The following is a 23067-nucleotide window of genomic DNA, read 5'->3' on the forward strand; positions in this document are numbered from 1 at the left end:
CAGTTCATGAGATCCACTTCTTGCCGCCTCACTGTGACAGAAAGACTCCTGGAGAGGAACCATTTGCAGAAATGGAGGAGCTGGAGGAATATGCCTAGTCACAGTTTGGAATTTAAGAAACTGTTATCTGTCGCTTTGTCTGTAGACATCTCATACTGTGTTTGCATGTTGTGTGTGCATGTGTATGGTTCTTTAAGATAATGGTTAAATTGGGAGGATCATAATTTAGGACGATATTATTTTCCTATAGCTTGAATTATTCCAGCAATGACATTAGGACAGTCAAAACAATTCCACCCAATTCTGAGTTTAATTTTTTTTAATTTATTCGCTAGCTCTGTAACTGTGGGCAGTTGATGCAACCTCTCTGAGGCTAATTAATTTATTTATGTGAATTAATTTGCTTAGAATATGGGAGTAAAGCAACAATTCACACAGGGATGTTGATAGAGTTTTCAGATATAAATAATTCAGGTGATGGAAAAACTTGTTCTGGAATTGGAGTGATATGCAATATTTGGCAGAAGGAAAAGGATATTTGAGATGGAAAAATAATGTAATACAAAAAGAGAAAATACAAGTTTGATTGAAGTAGAGAGTTTATGAAAGGAACATAACAGTTAAAAGTGAGTTTGGGGCAGATTGTAGCGTGTGAAAAGAGATTTGGACTTTCTACAGGAGTCTAATTGGCAAACAGAACTGTTGAGATGTGGAGTGACCTGATTTAATGCAAAGCAATATGCTTGGTAGAAGGGAATAAAAAATTCTAAAGGAGATAGGAGTGCATTTAGGAGGCTTTTGCAGTGGTAAATGCAATGCAGGACTGCAAGTTTTAGCTTCAAGTGTCTTTAGGAAAGTGATTAGTCTCTCAAGACCTTTATTTCCTCACATTTAAATTAAGGCATTTAGATTAGATGAATTTGACGGTTCCTTACTATTTCTAAAATACTAAGAAAATATTTATGCAAGATAAAGACCTGACTTTGAATAGTAGCCATGAAAAAAATAATAATAATAAAGGGAAAATAAGAGTGCAAAACAATAAGAGAAAAAATAAGCAAACAAACAACAACAAAATATTGTAATGAAAAAACATAGGGCAGGCCATGGTGGCTGAGCAGGCAGAGTTCTTGCCTGCCATGCCAGAGAACTGGGTTTGATTCCTTGTGGCTGTCCATGCAAAAATATATATATATAAATATTTATATATAATTTGGTTAACTAATGAGCATATGTTTTTGCCATTCAACAAAGGTATTTAAAAAAAGGGAATTAGCTATTAAACTATGGAAGTTATAAAATTGTGTATTGTATGAAAATGTTGAGCTATCTCTTTTTTCCTTTGTTTTCATCTTCTTTTTTTTTTATATCAAATTTCTTCTCAAATATTTGTTCTGAGAGAAAACCCAATTTTAGAAAAATCTAAAAGTTGCCTTTGGGCTGAAACTGGTAATACTAGAGAATTTTTCTGGAGTTTATGAGAGAGTAGTAAAAAAATTTTACACTTTGAAATTGCGAACAATAAAATAAAACTTTACAAAAGAAAAGCACAACTATATTTGTTAAAGTTATAGCAAGTTATTGTTGATAATATTCATTATCTCAGATAATGAAAGTATAAAATAATAATGCAATATTTATTCTCTCACTATTGTTTATTTTTAAAATTAATTCCTTCTTTTTATGATATTGCAGAATCTAAAATGATTTTATGCTTCCGTATAATAGCTTTAAACATAAACTCAGGCTTAAATAAGTATATACTTTATGTACTTTTAAATAAGTATAGCATCCATATGTAGAATATTTCTTGTGAAGGAATCTCAGAACTTAAGAAAGTAGAATTTACTTTTCTAGGCTGAAGAACACAGAAACTAAATGAAGAAAGGGATGAGTGAGTGAAAGAAGGAGACCAATTTTTAAAACATGTAGAACATATAGTTTTCCATTTATGCTCAGGAAGGAAAATGTGAAGGATGATGCCTAATGTTAGCTTCTTCCCTTGCCATCACCAGTGCCTGTGAAGACGAGGCATAGTGATATGAAATTGCCCTTTTTTTTGTATGCTGTATGGAAGGGTCACATTTCATTTATTTTTCCATGTGAGTATCCTGTTATTGCAGCACCATTGTTGAATTTGTGCTTGTTTGTTTTCATTCTTTACTTGTTTGTGGGGAAGTGCATGGACCAGGAATTGAACCTGGGTCTCCTGCATGGCAGGCAAGAATTCTACCACTGAACTACCTTTGCACCCCCAGAATTGCTCTGTTAAGACTGTCCTCAGAAGCAAAGAAGATTTTCCTTAACAAGGAGTGTTAACCTGTTTCTTCTTTTCTAGCTTAAAATGAACTAGAATTTGAAAAGCTATCATGAACTGAATTAAGCTCTCCTTTGGAATAAGAATCTATACCTCTTGCTTTCCAATTTTGAAAAAGTATTGTTTATGTTTTATGTCTTTTTTTTTCCCTTTCCTCTTCCAGCGTTAATAGGAGTGATGTTGGTTCCTAAGCATTAATAGGAGTTCACTTGGTAATATTTGCCTTAGATATGTCTTTTATATTACTATTAGGCGTTTGGTAAAATTGTGCAGTTCAGTGTTCTTCTTTTTTTTTTTCATTAACAGATACTTAATGAGTTCCTGCAATGTGCTTGACACTGTCTGGGTGTTAGAAATACAGAGAGAAAAAGCAGAAGGGATTATTGTTCTCTCAGCAGGGCTAACACTTTAAAGAGTGAGAATGAATTCAATGTTGATGAAACTAAAAAAATCCGTTAAATAGAATAAAAATCACCTAATGAAATATTTTTCTTTTAAAATAATTTAGGGCAAAAAAAATTAATTGACCAAAGAGATTGTTGGTTAATGAGAGAAACAAAGAGTTTAAATGTTGCATATCTGCACCTAAAAAAAAGTGTACACTTATAGAAGATAAGACTATAAATAATAGAATCAAATAATGAAATTTAAAAATAATAGAATTTAGTGTGCCAAAAAAAGGCACACTGAGAAATTCCTTTCATTCCTTCCTTTATTGTTGCTTGCTTCCTAAAATTCTTCCTGTTTTTTTCACCTTTACTACTTCTGCCCTTCTTTCCTTCTTCTTTAATTTTTATTTACTTCATTTTACAAAATAATTGTGATGACTTCACACATTTATAGGCCTCTATATGACTAAATTAAATTAATGAGGTATTTTAATTATCATTATATAGTTTTAAACAGTTTTTATTGTGAAATACAACCAATATACAAAGAAAAGAAATAAAAGCAATAATTTTCAAGTATATTTCAACTAGTAGTTACAGAACAGATTTCAGAATTGGTTATGGGTTAACATTCCACTATTTCAGATTTTTCCTCCAGCTGCTCCAAAATACTGGAGGCTAGAATATCAGTATAGTGATTCAGCAGTCATCGTTGTTTGTTAAATCCTATTTTCTCTGTTACGACTCCTTCTCGTATGCTCCTTCTCCCAATCTATAGGGATCTTCAGACAATGCCCCTTCTGACTTTTTCATGTTGAGAAAGGGTGTCACCACTAAAGGATAGGGGGATGTGATTGGTTGATAATCTTGGAAAGGCTGGTGCCTCTGGGTTTCAGGATGCATCTGGTTTAGGAACCCTCTGGAAATGACAGGTTTCAGTAAAACAACCTTAGTGTATGAAACTTTTATAGAGTCTCAGCTCAAGCCCTAAGTGTTCCTAAGCGTTAATAGGAGTGATGTTGGTTGAGCTTTAGCAAACCACGGCAATTGGCACTATCTAATTGAAGCTTGCAGAAAAGCAGCCTCCAGAATAGCAATTGACACTATTTGATCTCTCCTTAGCCACTGATGCCTTATTTTATTAAAATCCATTAAACCCTTTTGGTCAGGAAGGCACTGTTGATCCCACAGAGCCAGGGCCAGACTCATCCCAGAAAGTCACATCCCATGTTGTCAGAGAAACTTTCACCCTTGAACGTCATGTATGACCTAAGGCAGAGAGTAATGACTTTCCTTGCAGAGCTGGCCTCAGAGAAAGATAGGCCTTCATCTGAGTTTAAAAAAAAAAATGCTTCTTGGAAGCAACTCTTAGGCCTTGTTATAGGTAGTCTTAGTTTCTCTACTTCAGAAATAATAACAAAGCTTCAAAATCAAGGGCTTGGCCTGTTTTCTTGAGAGTCCCCAGTGTTTGAGAGGGTACCTGCGAATTCTCAGATGGAAGGTTTAATAGTTCCATACACACACACACACACACACACACACACACACACACACACACACACACACATATACATATTTCCTTTGGACCCTCAAGGGACTCTACCAATATTTTAAATCATCAACCTACCATAATCTGAGATGTAATTGGGTATTACATTACGCTATACAGAATTACAAGGCTGTGTTTCCACTCCGAACTCCAGGAGTTTGGATTGTTTAAATGAACTGTCCAGGCAGGTTGATTTAGATTGTGTGTTTCAAAAAATTTAGGTTCTACACATAATAAATCTTTCTGCCTTTAGTCTCATACAGTAGGTGAAGGTCTACAGTACACACGCTATCATTTTTTTACCCTGTATTCTGATTCACCTTAGTCCCAGCCAGACTGGCTTTGTTTTTATCTATACGTGAGGCCTGATCTCTTTTTCGACTACTTTAACTGTTACACTGTTATTGTAGATAGCTATGCTAACTTTCAGGGCTGCAGCAACTCCATTTCTGGGTCTTAGGTGTCACAGAGTTACTCAAAGTTCCAAGGAAATATCTGCCGATACAATATAACTCAGTGTCTCAGGATCTAGAACTACACTTACAACTTCAGACTAAGTGTGGTATCGTAAGGGCTTACAATCTAGGCTACAATTTTCTCATAAATATTTTCTGAAAGAGACCTTAGCTGATTTCTTTTGTTGCTGGTTTATTTTGTACCACACATTGACTCCAAGCTCTATACCATTCATTGCATGTCTGTTGACGTCCTCCCTTCTTAAAGCCACACCACATTCCATCGGTCACTGTACACTCCAGCTCCCTCAATCTAATAGATATCATGGGTAATGTCCAAAATAAACAAGCCAAGTCTTACAGTATCCTCACTTGGTGGTACAATCAACAGAATTCTCATTTTTAGACAATTTTCATTGGTTCATGGAAATAAAGAACTGACAAACAGTCTCACCAAATATCAAAGCAAAATTACCTCTTATCATTTGCACTCCCCACCCCAATTAATTGCCCCTGGTAGTGCTGTGGTAATGTTGATGACTCCTATTAACTATTGGCCACAGGATGCTTTTTTTTTTAGCATAGGCAGGCACCAGGAATCGAACCCAGGTCTCCGACATGGCAGGTAAGAACTCTGTCTGATGAGCCACCATGGCCCGCCCCTTAGCGTACATTTTTAGTTTTCCCCCATACCCTTCCACTATTAACTCTTTGTCCAATATCAAACCTTTGAAATAGTTCATGTGAGAATTTATTTGTAATTGAAATCAGTGGGATACATGGAACTATAAATCCTCTTTCAATTACACTCACCTCCAATATGGCATTGTTACTTTTAACCCCACTAATTAGTTATCATCATTTCTGTCTATTCCCTTGTATTTAAGTTCAACCTCATTTGGTAGCCTTTCCCCCATCTCTAGCTTCTGTGTACCCCTATATGTGAGGTGGTATCTCATTGTAGTCTTGGTCTGCATTTCCCTTATAGCCAGTGGAAATGAGCATCTCTTCATGTGCTTTTGAGCCATCTGTATTTGCTCTTCAGAAAAATGCCTATTCATATCTTTAGCCCATTTTTTTTTTTTTTTTTTCAAAGACAGAGAGAAGGAAGGAAGGAAGGAAGAAAGGGAAACATTTTTTAAACATTTTCTTGTTTTATTGTATTCTGTTTCTCCGTTTTTGTTACATGGGCTGGGGCCGGGAATCGAACCGAGGTCCTCCGGCATAGCAGGCAAGCACTTTGCCCGCTGAGCCACCGCGGCCCGCCCCTCTTTAGCCCATTTTATAATTGGGTTGTTTGTTCTTTTGTTGTTGAGTTGTATGATTCTTTGAACATACAAGAAATCGAACCTTTGCCTGATATGGGCAAATATTTTCTCCCATTGAGTTGGCTGTCTCTTCACCTTTTTGGCAAAGTCTTTTGAGGTGAAGAAGCATTTGCTTTTGAGGTATTCCCATTTATCTATTTTTTCTTTTGTTGCTTGTGCTTTGGGTGTAAAGTTTAGGAAGCTACCTCCCACTACTAGGTCTTGAAGATGTTTCCCTACATTTTCTTCTAGAAGCTTTATGGTGCTAAGTATATATTTAGGTGTTTGATCCACTTTGAGTTAATTTTTGTGTAGGGTGTAAGATAGAGGTCCTCTTTCATTCTTTTCACTATTGATATCCACTTTTCCCATGCCTGATTATTGAAAAGACTATTTTGTCCCAACTTAGGGGATTTGGGGGCCTTGTCAAAGATCAGCTGACCATAGATTTGTTGGTCTATTTCTGTACTCTCTATTTGATTCCATTGGCCAATGCTTCTATCTTTGTGCCAGTATCATGCTGTTTTGACAATTGTGGCTTTATAATAGTTTTTAAAGTCAGGGAGTGTTAATCCTCCCACTTCATTCTTCTTTTTTAGGATATATTTAGTTATTTGGGGTCTCTTCCTTCCAGATGAATTTGGTAATTAGCTTTTCCAAATCTTCAAAGTAGGTTGATGAAAGTCTGATTCTGCAGATCAATTTGGGTAGAATTGACATCTTAACTATATTTAGCCTTCCTATCCATGAGCAGGGAATGTCCTTCCACCTATTTAGATCTCCTTTGATTTCTTTTAGCAATGTTATGTAGTTTTATGTGTACAGGTCCTTCATGTCCCTAGTTAAATTCTATCCTAAGTACTTGATTCTTTTAGTTGATATTTTGAATGGAATTTTTTCCTTAACTGACTCCTCAGCTAGGTCATTGCTTGTGTATAGAAATGTCACTGATTTTTGCACATTAATTTTATAACACATCACCTTGCTGATTTTGTTTATTAGATCAAGTAACTTTGCTGTAGATTTCTCAGGATCTTCCTAGTATTATATAATTTGCAGATAGTGAGAATTTTACTTCTTCCTTTCCAATTTGGATGTCTTTTATGTCTTTGCCCTGCCTGATTGCTCTAGCTAGAACTTCTAGTTCAATATTGAATAACAGTGGTGACAGTGGGTATCCTGTTTTAGGGGGAAAGCTTTCAGTCTCTCCCCATTGGGTATGGTGCTGGCTGTTATTTTTTCATATATTCCCTTTATTATATTGAGGTAGTTGCCTTTGATTCCTACCTTTTCAAGTGTTTTTATCAGAAAAGGATGTTGAATTTTGTCAAATGCTTTTTCAGCAGCAATCAAGAAGATCATGTGATTTTTCTGTTTCAATTTGTTAATGTGCTGTATTACATTAATTGATTTTCTTGTGTTGAACCATCCTTGCACTGTTGATATAAACTCCACTTGGTCATGGTGTATAATTCTTTTCATGTGCTGTCAAATTCGATTTGCTAACATTTTATTGAGAATTTTTAGTATGTATTTTAATTAGGGAGATTAGCCTGTAATTTTCCTTTTTTATAGCATCTTTATTCGGTTTTGGTGTTAAAATGATATTAGCTTCATAAAATGCATTAGGTAAAGTTCCTTTTTCCTCAATTTTTTTTGAAAAATTTGAGCAGGATTGGTTTTAGTTCTATCTGGAATGTTTGATAAAATTCCCCTGTGAAGCCATCTGGCCCTGGGATTTTATTTGTAGGAAGATTTTTGATGACTGATTGAATTTCTTTACTTGTGATTGGTTTGTTGAGATCTTTTATTTCTTCCTAAGTCAGTTTGTGTGTGTCTCCAGGAATTTGTCTATTTCATCTAAGCTGTCTAGTTTGTTGCTCATAGTATCCCCTTATGATTTCTTTTATTCAGGGTCTATGGTAATGCACCCCTTCTCATGTTTTTTGTTTATTTGCATCCTTTCCATTTTTTCTTTGTCAGTCTTCTAGTGGACCATCAATTTTGTTGATTTTCTCAAATAACCAACTTTTGATTTTATTGACTCTTTCTATTGTTCTTTTGTTCTCCCATTCATTTTTTCTCTGCTTTAATCTTTGTTATTTCTCTTCTTCTATTTGTCTTGGGCTTACTTTGCTCTTCTTTCTTAAGTTCCTCCAGGTGAGCACTTAAGTCCTTGGTTTTTGCTCTTTCTTGATTTTTAATATAGGCATTTAGGGTGATAAATTCTCCTCTCAGCACAGCCTTTGCCATATCCCATAAGTTCTGATAAGTTGTATTCTCATTTTCATTCATCTCTAGATAGTTACTGATTTCTCTAGCAATTTCTTCTTTGACACACTGGTTGCTTTAAAGTGTGTTATTTAATCTTCATTTATTTGTGAATGTTCTCATTCTTTGGTGATTTTTGAGATCCAGCTTTATTCCATTGTGAGCAGAGAAAGTGCTTTTAATAATTTCAATGCTTTTACATTTATAAAGACCTGTTTTTTGCCCCAGTATATGATCTATCCTGGAAAAAGTTCCATGAGCACTAAAGTAGAATATATATTCTTGGTTTTGGGGGTGCAATGGCCTATATATGTCTGTTAGGTCTAATTCATTTATCAAGTTTTTTAACTTCTCTATTTCCTTGTTGATCTTCTGTCTGGTTGTTCTATCTACAGAAGAGAGTGATGTATGGAAGTCTACTATTGTTATCGTTGAAATATCTATCACTCCCTTCAGTTTTGCCAGTGTCTGTCCCATGTGCTTTGGAGTGCTTTGATTGGGAGCATAAACATTTATGATTGTTATATCTTCTTGATGAATTGACCCTTTAATTAGTATATTGTGTCCTTTTTTGTCTCTTATGATATCTTTACATTTGAAATCTATTTCGTTCAATTTTAATATAGCTACTCCTGATTTGTTTTGGTTACAACTTGCATGGAAAATCTTTTTCCATCCTTTCACTTTCTATCTATTTGTATTCTTGTGTCTAAGATCAGTCTCTTGTAAGCAGCGTATACCTGGGTTATACTTCTTAATCCATTCTGCCATTCTGTATCTTTTAATTGGTAAATTTATTACTGAAAAGGCCTTTCTTGAATCTACCATCTTATCTTTCTTATTTTGTTTGTCAGATCTATATATTCTTTTCCCTCTTTCTCTTTATATTCTTTAAATTACCCTCAGTGGTGCTCTTCAATTCTGAGTTCTCCTTCAGACCTCTCTCACCTGTCTTTTTTTTTTTTTTCCAATGCTCAGAAGTCCTTTTAGTATTTCTTGTAGGGCTGGTCTCTTGTTGACAAATTCTTTCATGACTTGTTTGTCTATGAAAACTTTAATCTCTCCCTCAGTTGTTGTTTTTTGGGGTGGTGGTGGTGGTGGGAATCGAAACCCAGGTCTCCTGAGTGGAAGGCGAGCATTCTACCACTGAACCACCCATGCACCCTCCCCCTCAGTTCTGAAAGACAATTTGGTTGGGTACAGAATTCTTGGCTGAAAGTCTTTCTTTTTCAGGATCTTGAATATATCATAACACTACCTTCTCGCCTCCAGGGTGCTAGTTGCATAATCTGAACTCCATCTTATTTGGTTTCCCTTGTATGTAGTAGATTGTTTTTCTCTTCCCACTTTCAGGACTTTCTGCTTCTCTTCAGCATTTGATAGACTGATTAATATGTGTCTTGGGGAAGGCCTATTCAGGTTTATTCTGTTTAGAGTTATTTTGGGCTTTTTTGACTTGTATATTTATGACCTTTATGAGGGTTGGGGAGTTTTCCCCCATTATATCCTCAACTACTCTTCCTAACCCTATACTCCCCTCTTCTCCTTCTGGGATACCAATATGTGTCTTCTATTTGTGTGCTTTGTTTTGTCTTTCATTTCCCTCAGGTCCAATTAAAATTTTTCCATCTTTTTTTGCCATTTGCTGTTTTGAGTCTTCAAAGTCAGTTGTCCTATCCTCTATATCACTTATTCTTTCTTCTATCTCTTCAAATTTGGCATTGTGTGTGTCTAGTATGTTTTTTATTTGGTCAACAGAGTCTTTAATCTCAGTGATTTCTGCTATTTTTAAATTTCTTTCTTTCTTTCAAATTCCTCTTTATGTTCTTCTACTCTCTTCTTGATCTCCTTTATGACATTTGCCATCCCAGTTATTTTATTAAGTAGTAGAGTTGTATGGATAACTTTGATTAGTTGTTCCAACATCTGTGTCTCCTCTGGGGTTTTAATTTGGTCATTAGGCAGGGTTATATCTGTCTGCATTGTGATATGCTTAGTGATCTTCTGCTATCTTCTTCACATATAAATATCTTGATTGATTTAGTCTGGGAGTTGATTTTTTTCAGTAGTCAAAGACTTTGTGTTTGCAGGATGGTTGTACAGCAGGGAGCAGTGTACAGGGTGTGGCAGTCAGTGCAGTGATTTGTTTCAGGGCACGTACAGGTGCAGGTTGGGGTTGTTACGCTGATGTTGTGAACATGGCACCTAGTGGCCAGGGAGGATGTAGCTGTGTGGGTGCACTGGTCTCAGGGGCGTAACCCTGGTGTTCACTGGTCTAAGGCACAGACCTTTTGTGCGGATGCATAGAGCTGTGTCAGCAGGTCAGCATTATGCCTTCGTGGATTGGGGCAGATGTGACCCAGTGGCACAAGTCAGCACTTTCTCAGATCTGTGGTAAGTGTGCATTCAGGGAAGTTTGGTTGCAGGGTGTGCGCATGTGTGGTTCTAGGACTGCTGTAAGGTGTGGTTCCCAGAGCTGAATGATGGGGTCCCATGTGCATGAATGGGCCTAGGAGTGCCATAAACTACATTGATGCACAGAGTTCAAGGGGCTTAGGGTGAGGCTATGCGACATGATGGGCAGGGGCAGGGGTAGCATGGGTATGAAGGTTAGTGCCTGCAGCCTTTATGTGCCAGCAATAGCTTGCTGGGAACAGGGATGGAGAGGTAGTGCTTAGAAGGTGTGCAAGAGAGGTGGGTTGGGCTGCACTTGGGGTGAGCATGTGGGGCAGTCACATGTACTGGGTGCTGGTGTGGTGGGGGCACATAGAGGGCAGGAAAATAGAGATTTGACGGGTTTGGGTGCTTGAGGTGTGTGATGTGTGGTGAATAGCTGGTCACGGGACTGTGCTGGTGAGGGTAGCCCACCCAAGGAATGCAGCCTGGCTTTCTTCCTAGTCCCCGGCTCACATCCATGCACTCCTGCAGTGCTCTGTGCCTCTGCACCTGGCTCCAGCTTTCTGCCTCTCAGTTGGGTGCAGAAGGCTCTCCCAGGTCAGCCACACTACTGAATCACCACCTCAGTTGCCCTCCAGTCCTTTCTCTAACTTTTCCGTGGAGCAAGGCTGATCTCGAGCTACTCTATTCGGCCATCTCCCTCTAGTTCAGAATCTTTAATATATCATACCACTGCCTTCTTGCCTCCACGGTGCCTGTTAAGTAGTCTGAACTCAGTCTTATGTGCTTTCCCTTGTATGAATTAGATTGCTTTTCTTGTGTTGCTTTCAGGACTTTCTGCTTCTCCTCAACATTTGACAATTTGATTAGTTTATATTGTGGAGTAGGCCTATTTGGATTTATTCTACTTGTGGCTCATGGGGCCTTTTTGATTTGCATATTTATGTCTTTTATAAGGGTTGGGAAATTTCCCCTGGCCATATCTTCAACAAACTTTCTCAGCCCTTTATTTTTCTTTGCTCCTTCTGGGACACCAATGATTCTTTTATTTGTGTGCCTTTTATTGTCCATCATTTCCCTAAGATCCAGTTCCATTTTTTTTTCCATCTTTCTCGCTATTTGTTCTTTTGTGCATTCTACTATGTTCTGTCTTCTATCTCACTTATTCTTCCTTCTGCTTCGTTGAATGTGCTGTCATGTGTCTCTAGTATATTTCTAATTTGGTCTACTGTATCTTTCATCTCTGTGAGATCTGCCACTTTTTAATTTAATCTTTTGAATTCTCTCTCTTCTAATTCTTCCTGATATTCTTTTTTATCTTTAAAAATATCTTTGAGTAGTTGTACCATATGCTGTGTTCCCTCTGGTGCTTGGATATGGTCATTTGGGTGGACCATTTCTGCTTGAATCTTCATGTGCTTTGTGATTTTCTACTGCTTCCAGGGCACTTGATAATCTTAATGAGGTTATTTTGCAAATTGCTTTTCTTCACTTGTCTAAAGCTTTGCTTTGGTTTAGCATTGAAAGTTCTTTTTTGCGCTTGGTTTGGCAGTCATGCTCCACCAAACCAGCGTTACATGGGTATTTCAGTGGCAGAACTCCCACCTGCCTCACAAGAGACCTGGGCTTGATTCCAAGCCCATGCACCCTCCACAACAAATAAATAATAAAAATAAAGTTAAAGCACACACACTTCTGCAGTATAGTAGGCCCAAAGTCAGAAGGGACACGTCAAGATGTATAGGGAATGAACTCAGACTATTTCTTATTAGGAATAAGAAATAGAAGTCAATAAAACATAATATATTAAAAATATATAAAAAGATAATTAAAATTTTCAAAATATTATTTAAGAAAAAAATCTACAAATGTAGGGAGTTCATCATACTGCATGTACTTCTTCTTCCCAGCAGGTGGCACTCCTGAGGCACCTCTTCCCCTCAGGCTTACCCCTCTCCTATTCCAGCAGTTGCCTGGGAACTTGGAGTTCACAGAAGCTGATGGCTGATGGGGGAGTTGATCGCAGTAAGTGGGGGAGCAGTCCATCTGCAGGGCCTAGAGCCCAGCGGACCCACAGCTCACCTTGGCTGACAGGATGGCCACTCATGGCCCCTGTCCCGGTGCCGGCTCCCATTGCCCACGGGCGCAGCCCCTCATGGCGAATGGCTAGGCACAGCATTGGGCCCCCAAGGGACGCTGCTGGCTATGAAGCCACTTGGGAAAGTCTTCTTATCCAGCAGCTGGGGCAGGCTGGAGCAGAAGGATGGCCAGCTCCCTCACATCCACTGCTCCCTGAGCACTGCTGCCTCCCCCGGTGGGTTCACATTCAATCAGAAATCCACCCTCCTCCGCCCTCGGTCCCAATCTTCCCCCCTCTCTCCTCCCTATGAAATATTGGAGACCCTCCTCAACCACTCACCTCTCGGGACTGTGGCCCTGGTTATATTTCCCCCACTCTCTATCTTGTCCCATGGAGCAGGGGCAAATCCAGCCCACCCCACTCTGCCATGTTCCTAGAAGTCCACTACTTTTCATTTTAATCATTAATACGTTGAATGGTTATTCCTAAACTCAACAGTACATCCACGTATAATCGTAGCTCTTAGTAAGATTGACAACAAGTAGCAGTTAGTCAGTACAATTGCCTGTCCTATGGGATTCCTACAGTAGATACAATGTCAGGTTTCATACGTCTAAATCTTATATCATCCCTCTATTTAGGCCAATGGTAGTGTGCCAGAACCTCTTCAGCCTTGCTACTTGCCTACATTTTAAATTTGAAAATTTAAAATGAATGGACTTCCGACCTTTCTGCTGAAAACAAGAGGGCCAAAATATACAGAAAGTTTACTTAAAGACATTGGAAGCCTGAGTTTAGCCCATCATTTTACACTCTTTTTCTTCTAAGGACAACTTTCAATTTAAAGGTGACAAATGTAGAAAGGTAGGAAATGAAGCAGACAGTAGCTGCTAGGAAGCATAGAAGTTGAAAAGCTTTCATGAGTCTCACCACACTGAAGCTACAAAAATGGATAAGTTCAGATCTACCAATGCAAGTAGACATTTGGATTAATATCCTGGAGAAAAATATAGCGCAAAGAAGAATGCCCAGAATACAGAATTTAGTGTTTCCCTTAAGGCATTTGCCATTTTATAGGCAGAAACAGGCTGACAGGAAGAGAAGACAAACAAAAAATTGTTGCTAAAATTATGATTAACTAAATAGAATTATGGTGGTTTTGTGATTCCAGGGAAGTAAAAATAAGATTTTTTAAACATTTTTATTGTTAACGATAACATATACCCAAAGAGAAGAAAAAAAAAAAAGCAATGATTTCCAAGTACACTTCAGTAAGTAGGTCTAGAAGAGATTTAAGAGTTTGTTATGGGTTACCATTCACTAGTTCAGATTTTTCCTTCTAGATGCCCCAAAACACTGGATACTAGAAGAATTTTTTTTTCTTTTTTGATGAAAAATAACATATGTACTAAAAAGCAGTAAATTTAAAAGCATATTGGAACAATTAGTTGTAGAACACATTTCAGAATTTGGTATGGGTTATAATTCCGCCATTTTAGGTTTTAACTTCCAGCTGCTCTAAGTTTCTGGGGACTAAAAGAAATATCAATGTAATGATTCAGCAATCACGCTCATTTGTTGAACCCTACCTTCTCTGTATAACTCCACCATCACCTTTGATCTTTCTCCCACTCTTTAAGGGTATTTGGGCGATGCCCTTCTACCTTTTTCATGTTGGAAAGGGCTGTCAATAATATGGAATGGTTTATCTTCTGGAGAGGCTGGCCTCTTGGCATTTCAGGAGCTTAAAAATAGGAATTTATATTCTGGTAGTGGATGATCTAAAGAAAGAAATCCATAAGTTTATTTCAGACCCCTAAAATTCCAAATTAGAAAAGCGGGGAAGTATTAGAAAATTGGAGGACTCTCAAATAATAAGCTCATCTGAAAATGTTTAGTTTCTGATTAGTTCTATGCCTAACCTATCTACCAAAATTTACAAAATGTTTTTATCTAAGGAAGATCATATCAAGGGAATCCATACCTTTTCAAACTCAATTTATATCATTCAATTAAAAATAACCAGGCAAACTTCCAGTATAAGAGATAATGTAGGAACCTTTAAAAACAATAAAGATTTTATCTACCTGGAATATATAACAATATAAATGTAATAACGTAGCTTGAAAACATATGAAGCAAAAATTGATGGTAATAAAAAATAAATAGAAAGCTCCTTTATGATGTTGGGGGATTTTTAACATGCCTGTCTCAGGGACAGATTAACAAAACAGAAATAATTAGAAAATGTAGTAGTTCTTAACAAAATGATTAACAACATTTACCTAATTTGAAAATATGGAACACCTAACATTGGCAGAACACACACTTTTTTCAAGTTTATATGAAACAATTACCAAAATTGACCCTTGCTGAGTTAAAAAACATGTCTCAAAATATTTCAAAGACTTGAAATAATACAAAGTATATTCTCTGAAAGATGTGAAAGAAAGATAGCAATCAATAACAAAAACCAAACAAAATAATTTAAGGTTGGATGTTAAGTAACACAAAGTGTATTCTAAATAATCAAAAAAGTGAATGAAGTTATCTAAATGAAAATTAGAAAATATTTTCCACTGAATAAGAATATAAAATCTTAAAACTTATAAGAGTCAGTTCGGGAGATATTTAAAGGGAAATTTATAATTCTATGTTTGAAAAGAAGAAAGGCTAAAAAACATTACTGATGAAGTATCTAGTAACAGTTAGAAAAAGAACAATAAAAGAAGCAAGAAAGTAATAAAGACCATATCAGAAATAGATTAATAGAAGAAAACTTACAATAGAGAAAATTAGCAAAGTTAAAAGTTGGTTCTTTAAGAAGACTCACTATATTAACAACTGTTAGCAAGACTGGAGAGGGGATGAGAAGAAGGGAGAAAGTTGGATATTATCAATGTCAGTAATGAAAAAGAGGAAATGTTTACTGATTGTATAGACAATAAAAAGGTAATACTAGGATATGATTATAAACAAGTTTATATAAAACCTTACGTGAAATAGACCAAAAATACAAAAACACAGTAAACCAAATCTTGATAAGAAGCAGTAGAAATTTTGTACAATCATCTTCCTTTTATGAAAAAATCTTGCAACAATGAAAACTATAATTCAAAATGGCTTCAGCAGGGTAATTCCATTTCTATAAGGAAGAAATAACCCTAAACCTAAATAAACTTCCAGAATATAAGAAAAGCAAGAACACATTTTAGTTAAATGTTAAATATTTTTTCATTACATTGTTAAATGAGGCCGATATTTACTTTGTTAGCAAAATCTGATGAAGACATTAAAGGAAATGAAGCTACAGGCCAAGTTATCTCTCTCATAAAGATAGAAAAATCCTCTAAAAATTAATACATTTAATCTGGAAATCTATTCAAAAGATAATGCATCATCAATTTAAGTTTATATCAGGAATACAAGATGTATAAACATTCAAAAATATATTTAACTACACTAAAAGAATAAAGAGAAAATATTATAATGATTATGACCATCTCAATAGATACAGTAAGACTGATCAAATTCAACTACCTTTCTGATAAAAATTTCTAGCAAGCTATGAAAGCAGTAAACCTGTTTGATTCATTAAAGGGTACTTAAAATGCAAAAACTGAAAGAACATCAACAAGGTTTGAGTCAATAGCATAAGTATTTGTGAAATATTTAACCAAGGATGCGAAAGACTTACACATGGAAAAGTACAAAACTTTGCAAAAAGAAATCCAGGAAGATCTAAATAAGTAGAAGTATATTCCATTCTCATAAATTGGAAGACTAATTATTTTTAGAAGGGCATTTCTATTCTCATGGATTTGAAAACTAAATAGTTAAAATGTCAATTCTACCCTAAATGATTAACAGATTCAATGCAATCCCAATAAAAATTTCAACAGCCCACATGGCAGAAATGGAAAAGTCAACTATCAAATTTATTTGGAAGGTAAGTGACTTTGAAGAGAGAAAACCATCTTGAAAAGGAAGAGCAAAGTTGGAGGATTCACTTTTCCTGACTTTAGACTTTATTTACATAGTCATAGTGGTAAAAATAACATGGTGCTGTCACAAAGATGTACATCTAGACCAATGGAATCAAATTGAGAGTTCAGAGCTAGACCCCCACTGCTAGGCCATTTTGATTTTTGACACACTTGGGAAAGAACAGACTGTAAAACAGATGTTACTGGGAGAACAAGGATAACCATATGCAAATAATGGATGGGGAACCCCATCTCAAACAATATACAAAATTTAAATCAAATAGATCAAAGACCTAAATATACTAACCAGGACTGTAGAACTCCCAGAATAAAATGTGGGGAAGAATAATCTGAATCTTGCATTTGGCAATGGATTCTTAGATTTTATAACCAAAGCACAAGCAACAAATGAAAAAATAGATCATTGGAACCTGCTCAAAATAAAAAAAAAAACTTTTGCACCTCAAAATACTGTCACAAAAGTGAAAAGACAATCTACTCATTTGGGGAAAACATTTGGAAACCACATATCTGATAAAGATTTAATATCTCAAATATATAAAGAAATTCTACAACTCAACAATAAAAATACAAACCACCCATTTAAAAAATGGGCAGACCTCCCTGAGTTCAGCACTCCCAGGCCCATGCATCTGCAAGGGACCCCAAACAAATGCTGCCATGTTCTCCATGTGCCTTTCCAGTTGACAGAGAAACCCTGAATGTCATCGGCCTTTCTTGAGTGAAGGTGACCTCTTGTTGGTGCTTTAGTTTGGAGAGTTCCATGGCCTTAGAACTGTAAACTAGCAATTTATTGAATTTCTCTTTCTAAAAGCTAAAAAAAAGTCCACAGTCTTGCAGGGGCTTGTGGAGCAGTCCCTCCACCCACCCACCCACAGCCATCTCTTTCCAGGCTCGCCAGTCTGCCTGCGACAAAACATCCTCTGACTCAACACCCACCCACCTCTGTCCATCCTTTAAGTTACCCTTACTGGTACTCGTCAATTCTATGCCCTCCTCTAGACCTCCCTCTCCTGTCTTTTTTTCTCAGCCCACAGAACTCCCTTTAGTATTTCTTGTAGGGCTGGTCTCTTGTTGACAAATTCCTTTGGGACTTGTTTGTCTGTGAAAACTTTAATCCCTCCTTCAGTTTTGAAGGACAGTTTGTCTGGGTATAGATTTCTTGGCTGGAAGTCTTTCTCTTTCAGTATCTAAAATATATCATACCACTGCCTTCTTACTTCCATTACTCTAGTTGAGTAGTCTGAACTCAGCCTCATGTGCTTTCCTTTGTATGTAGTAGATTGTTTTCCTCTTTTTGCTTTCAGAATTTTCTGCTTCTCTTCAACATTTGACAGACTGCATAGTGTGTGTCTTGGGACACCCTATTTGGATTTATTCTGTTTGGAGTTCGTTGGGATTCTTTGATTTGCATGTTTATGTCCTTTATAAGGGTTGGGAAGTTTTCCCCCATTATATCTTCAACTACTCTTCCTAGCCCTTTACTCTGTTTTCCTTCTCGGACACCAGTGATTTTTATATTTGTGTGGTTTGTTTTTTCTATAATTTCTTGAGGTCTAATTCCAATTTTTCCAACTTTTTTTGCCATTTGCTGTTTTGAGTGTTTGGAGCCAGTTATCCTGTCCTCTATATCAGTTATTCTTTCTTCTGTCTCTTCATATCTGGGGTTGTGTGCCTCTAGCATCATTTCTATTTGGTCAATGAAGTCTTTAATCTCTGTGATATCTGCTATTTTTCTATTTATTCTTTCAAATTCCTCTTTATGCTCTTCTACTGTCTTCTTGATCTTCTTTATGTCATTCACTATCCCCCATATTTTACAAAGTACAGCTATATGAACCTTTTTGATTAGCTGTTCCAATGTCTGTGTCTCCTATGGTAATTTTATTTCATCATTAGGCAGGGCTATATCTGCATTGTGATATACTTAATGATATTCCTTTGTTTTTATTGCAGTAAATATCTTGATTGATTTACTTTGGGAATTGATTTTTTTTCAGTAGTCTAAGGCCTGTTTTTGCAGGATGGATGTGCAGCAGTGAGCAGGGTATGGAGTGGGTCACAGCAGTGTGGTGATTCATTTCAGGGCTGGTATAGGTGCAGGTTGGGGATGTTGCGTTGGAGCTTATGAACCTGGGCACCCAGCAGCCAGGGTGGATGTAGATGTGCTGGTGCACCGGTCTGGGAGGTGTCACCCCAGTGTGCGCTGGTCTAGGGTGTGGGGCCCTTTGTGCACATGTGAAGAGCTGTGGCAGGGGGTCAGTGTTATGCCTTCGTATGCTGGGGGCAGATGTGATCCGGCTGCACAGGTCAGCACTTTCTCAGAGTTGAGAAGTAACTGAGGGCCGTGCACATACGTGGGTCTACAGCTGCCATAAGCTGACGTTCCCAGAGCTGAGGATGTGATTGCAGGCCCATGCCCATGCGTGACACCCACTAGAATTTAAAAACAGAAAATTACAAGTGTTGGAGAGGATGTGGAGAAATAGGAACACTCTTTCATTGCTGGTGGGAACGCAAAATGGTGCAGCCACTGTGGAAGATGTTTTGCCAATTCCTCAGAAAGCTAAGAATAGAATTAGCATATGTCCGTGTGACCCCATTTCTTGATATATATACATCAAAGATTTGAAAGCAAGGACTCAATAGATAATACAAATATACAAATATAATAAAATATACAAAGTATATTCTATGAAAGAAGGATAGAAAACAAGAACACAAACCAAACTAAATAATTAAAAATCCCAAATGGTTGGATATTGAGTAACACAAAGTGTTTTTTAAATCTGATGCATGTTTGAAATTTACAGTACATCTCAATTTTGATTGGTCATATTTCAAATGATTAATAACCACACGTTGCAATTCACAACAATATTGGACTGCATAGATTTAGAAGATAACAAAGGACAACATGTTCATGATCTTGTGGTATGGTATTTTTTAAATAGAAAAAATGTATTAATTGTAAATGAAAAGATTACTTTAAAATTAAGAACTTCTATTCAGTATGTGTACCATTACAAGTGAAAAGGCGGGGTGGGCCACGGTGGCTCAGCAGGCAGAGCTCTTGTGTGCCACGCTGGAGACCCAGGTTTGATTCCCGGTGCCTGGCCATGCAAATAAAAAAAAAAAGTGAAAAGGAAAGTCTGAAAATGAAAGACTGTATTATATATTTTCTTAAGTATGTACTATACTTTTTTTTTCATTTTCAGAAAGAATATTTGAGAAAATAATGGTTGAAAATTTCCCAACTCTAATGAAAGACATGTAAATATACATGTCCAAAAAGTACAACATAATCCATACAGAATAAATCCTAGTAGAACTACTCTGAGACACATACAAATCAGAATGTCAAGTGCCAAAGATAAAGAAAGAATTCTGAAAGCAACAAGAGAAAAGCAATTCTTACATACAAGGGAACCTCATTAACATCAACTGCCAATTTCTCATCAGAAACCATGGAGGCAATAAGGTAGAGGTATGACAAATTGAAAGGGTTGAAAGAGAAAAGCTGTGAGGCAAAAATTCTTTGCCTGGCAAAATTGTCCTTAAAAAAATAAGGGAGAGTGTAAAAAAATAATAATAAGGGAGAGTAAAAATATTCACATATAAACAGAAGCTAATAGAGTTCATCAACAAAAGGCTGCCTTTTAAGACTTACAAAAGGGGATTCTTCAGGTTTAAAGGGAAAGACAAGACAGAGTATCTTAGAGTAGTATGAAAAAATGAATATACATGCTGTTGAAACTAAGTTGTTATCTTTTCAAATTAGGAGGTTATAAATGTAGATTTTGTATTATAAACCCCAGGTAAACACAATGAAATTATTATTGTTTTAAAAAATATTTTTCTTGAGAAATATCCACACACAAACAGTCCAAACACGTTACACAATCAATGACTCACAATATCATCACATAATTTTGTATTTTTCAATTTTGATCAAATTTATGATCAATTTTAGAACATTTTCATCACTCCAGAAAAAGAAATAGAAAGAAAAAAAAACTCATACATCCCATGTTCCTTACCCCTCACCCTCATTGACCCACAATATTTCAATCTACACAAATTTTACGCCTTTTCTCCCGCTATTATTTATTTATCTTTTATCTTAATTTTTTTTTTACTCATCTGTCCATACTCTTGGTTAAAGGAGCTTCAGAGACAAGGTTTTCACAATCACACAATTACATTGTCAATTTTATTTAAGTGTACAATCTTCTTCAAGAATCAAGGCTACTGGAACGCAATTCAACAGTTTCAGGTCCTCCCCTTTAGCCACTCCAATACATCATAAACTAAAACGGGATGGCAATATATAGCATAAGAATAACCTCCAGGATAACCTCCCAACTCTGTTTGAAATCTCTCAGCCACTGAGACTTTGTCTCATTTCTCTCTTTCCCCTTTTGGTTAAGAAGGCTTCCTCATTCTCATGATTCCGTGTCCTGGCACTTCCCTGAGAGTCAGGTCCCACATTGCCAGGGAGATTTATACCCCTGGGAGTCATGTTCCCTATGGGGGAAGGGCAGTGAGTTCACCTGCCAAGTTAGTTTGGAGAGAGAGGCCACATCTGAGCAACAAAAGAGGTTTTCTGGGGGTGGTTCTTAGGCCTAATGATCTGGAGGCTTAGCTTCTCCTTTGCAGGAATAAGCTTCATAGGAGAACCCCAAGATTGTAGGCTCATCCTACTGAATTGGTTGTCCCCACTGTTTGCGAGAATATCAGTAATTCAGCAGATGGGGAAGTGGGATATTTCCTCCTTCCTTCCCAGTCCTCCAAAGGGACTTGGCATACTTTTTTATTCTCTGCCAAAATTGCTTTGGGATGTATAGGGGCATCACAGTAACCTGTACAAACCAACAAGATCTCATGCCCCATTCAAGATTCCATGTAATAATGCTGTTCAAGTAAACTGACCATACAAATTAAATTAGATAATGTGCTGCCCAAAATATAAATTTTGCACAAAGCAAACATTTCTCCCGTTGGTCTCACACAGAGGTTAAAGTCTGAGAATATGGACCATATCATCCTTTTCCCAGTATTCTGATTTACCTTAGTCCTATCCAGATCAGCTTCCTTCTTATCTCTAGATGAAGTCTGATCATTTTTCCATCTTTATAAACAGTTGCTGAATGGGACAATGCTGACTTTCATAGCTTCAGTGCTCTAACTCTGAGTCTCAGGTGCCACATAAAGTTTCAGAGAATGACCAGGTTATATATCAATAGCTCAGTATCTCAGAATTTAGAAATATCAGTTACAACTCCTAATTATATGCAACTGCTGTGAGAGCTTACAACCTAGGAATCGTTACAATGGGCCCCAACCTGATAACCCATGCTCTCGACTTCAATTCTCTGAGTTTGTAATTTACAGTTAATCTATATGATTGAAACATGATATTTGTCTTTCTGTTTCTGACATTTTATTTGACATACTATCCCTAAGGCTTATTCACCTAGTTACATGCCTCACAACTTCATTCCTTCTTGCAGCCACTCAGTAGTCTATTGTAGGTAAACACAACATTACTCCCTTCCATTCCTCAATCTTTAACCTTTAGGCCACCTCCATCTATGTGAATCATGAACACTGTTGCCATAAACACTAATGTGCAAATGTCCATTCATGTCCCCACTCTCAGTTCCTCCAGGTATATACCTAGCAACAAGGTTGCACGATTACATGGCAGCCCCACCCCTAGCCTCCTGTGGAACCACCACACTGCCCTCCAAAGGGGCTTCATCTCAGCTTCCCTACCAACAGTGAATAGGTACATCCTTTTCTCCCTATTTTCTTTAGCACCTGTTTCTCTCTGTTCACTTTAAACAATTTTATTCGCACATACAATCCAACCTAAGTAAACAGACGTGCCTTAACCACCATAATCTACACGAAGACATTTCTTTTAAAGAAATTATCTAAAAATATACAGAAACAGAAAAGAGAAAGGGATCAATAAGGGACATCACAAAAGATAAACTATACAGAAAAGGAGGTTATGACAAAGCAAAAGAGAGATGTAAAAAGATATGACATACAAAAATCAATGGAAAAAATCCCTGAAGAAAGTACTGCCTTTTCAGAAATAACAGTGAATGTTAATGACTTAAATTTCCCAATCAAAAGACACAGATTGGCAGAATGGATAAAAAAGCATGATCCAATGTTGCTTTCTGTAGAAACAGAGTTCGAAGGATATTAAGGAATGGTGAGAAAAAAAGAAAGGAAGAAAGAAAGAAAGACACAGACGGGCTCAGGGGGTCTGAAGCTTGAG

This window comes from Tamandua tetradactyla, chromosome 24 (genome assembly GCF_023851605.1).
Source record: "Tamandua tetradactyla isolate mTamTet1 chromosome 24, mTamTet1.pri, whole genome shotgun sequence".
NCBI classification, from domain to species: Eukaryota; Metazoa; Chordata; class Mammalia; order Pilosa; family Myrmecophagidae; genus Tamandua; species Tamandua tetradactyla.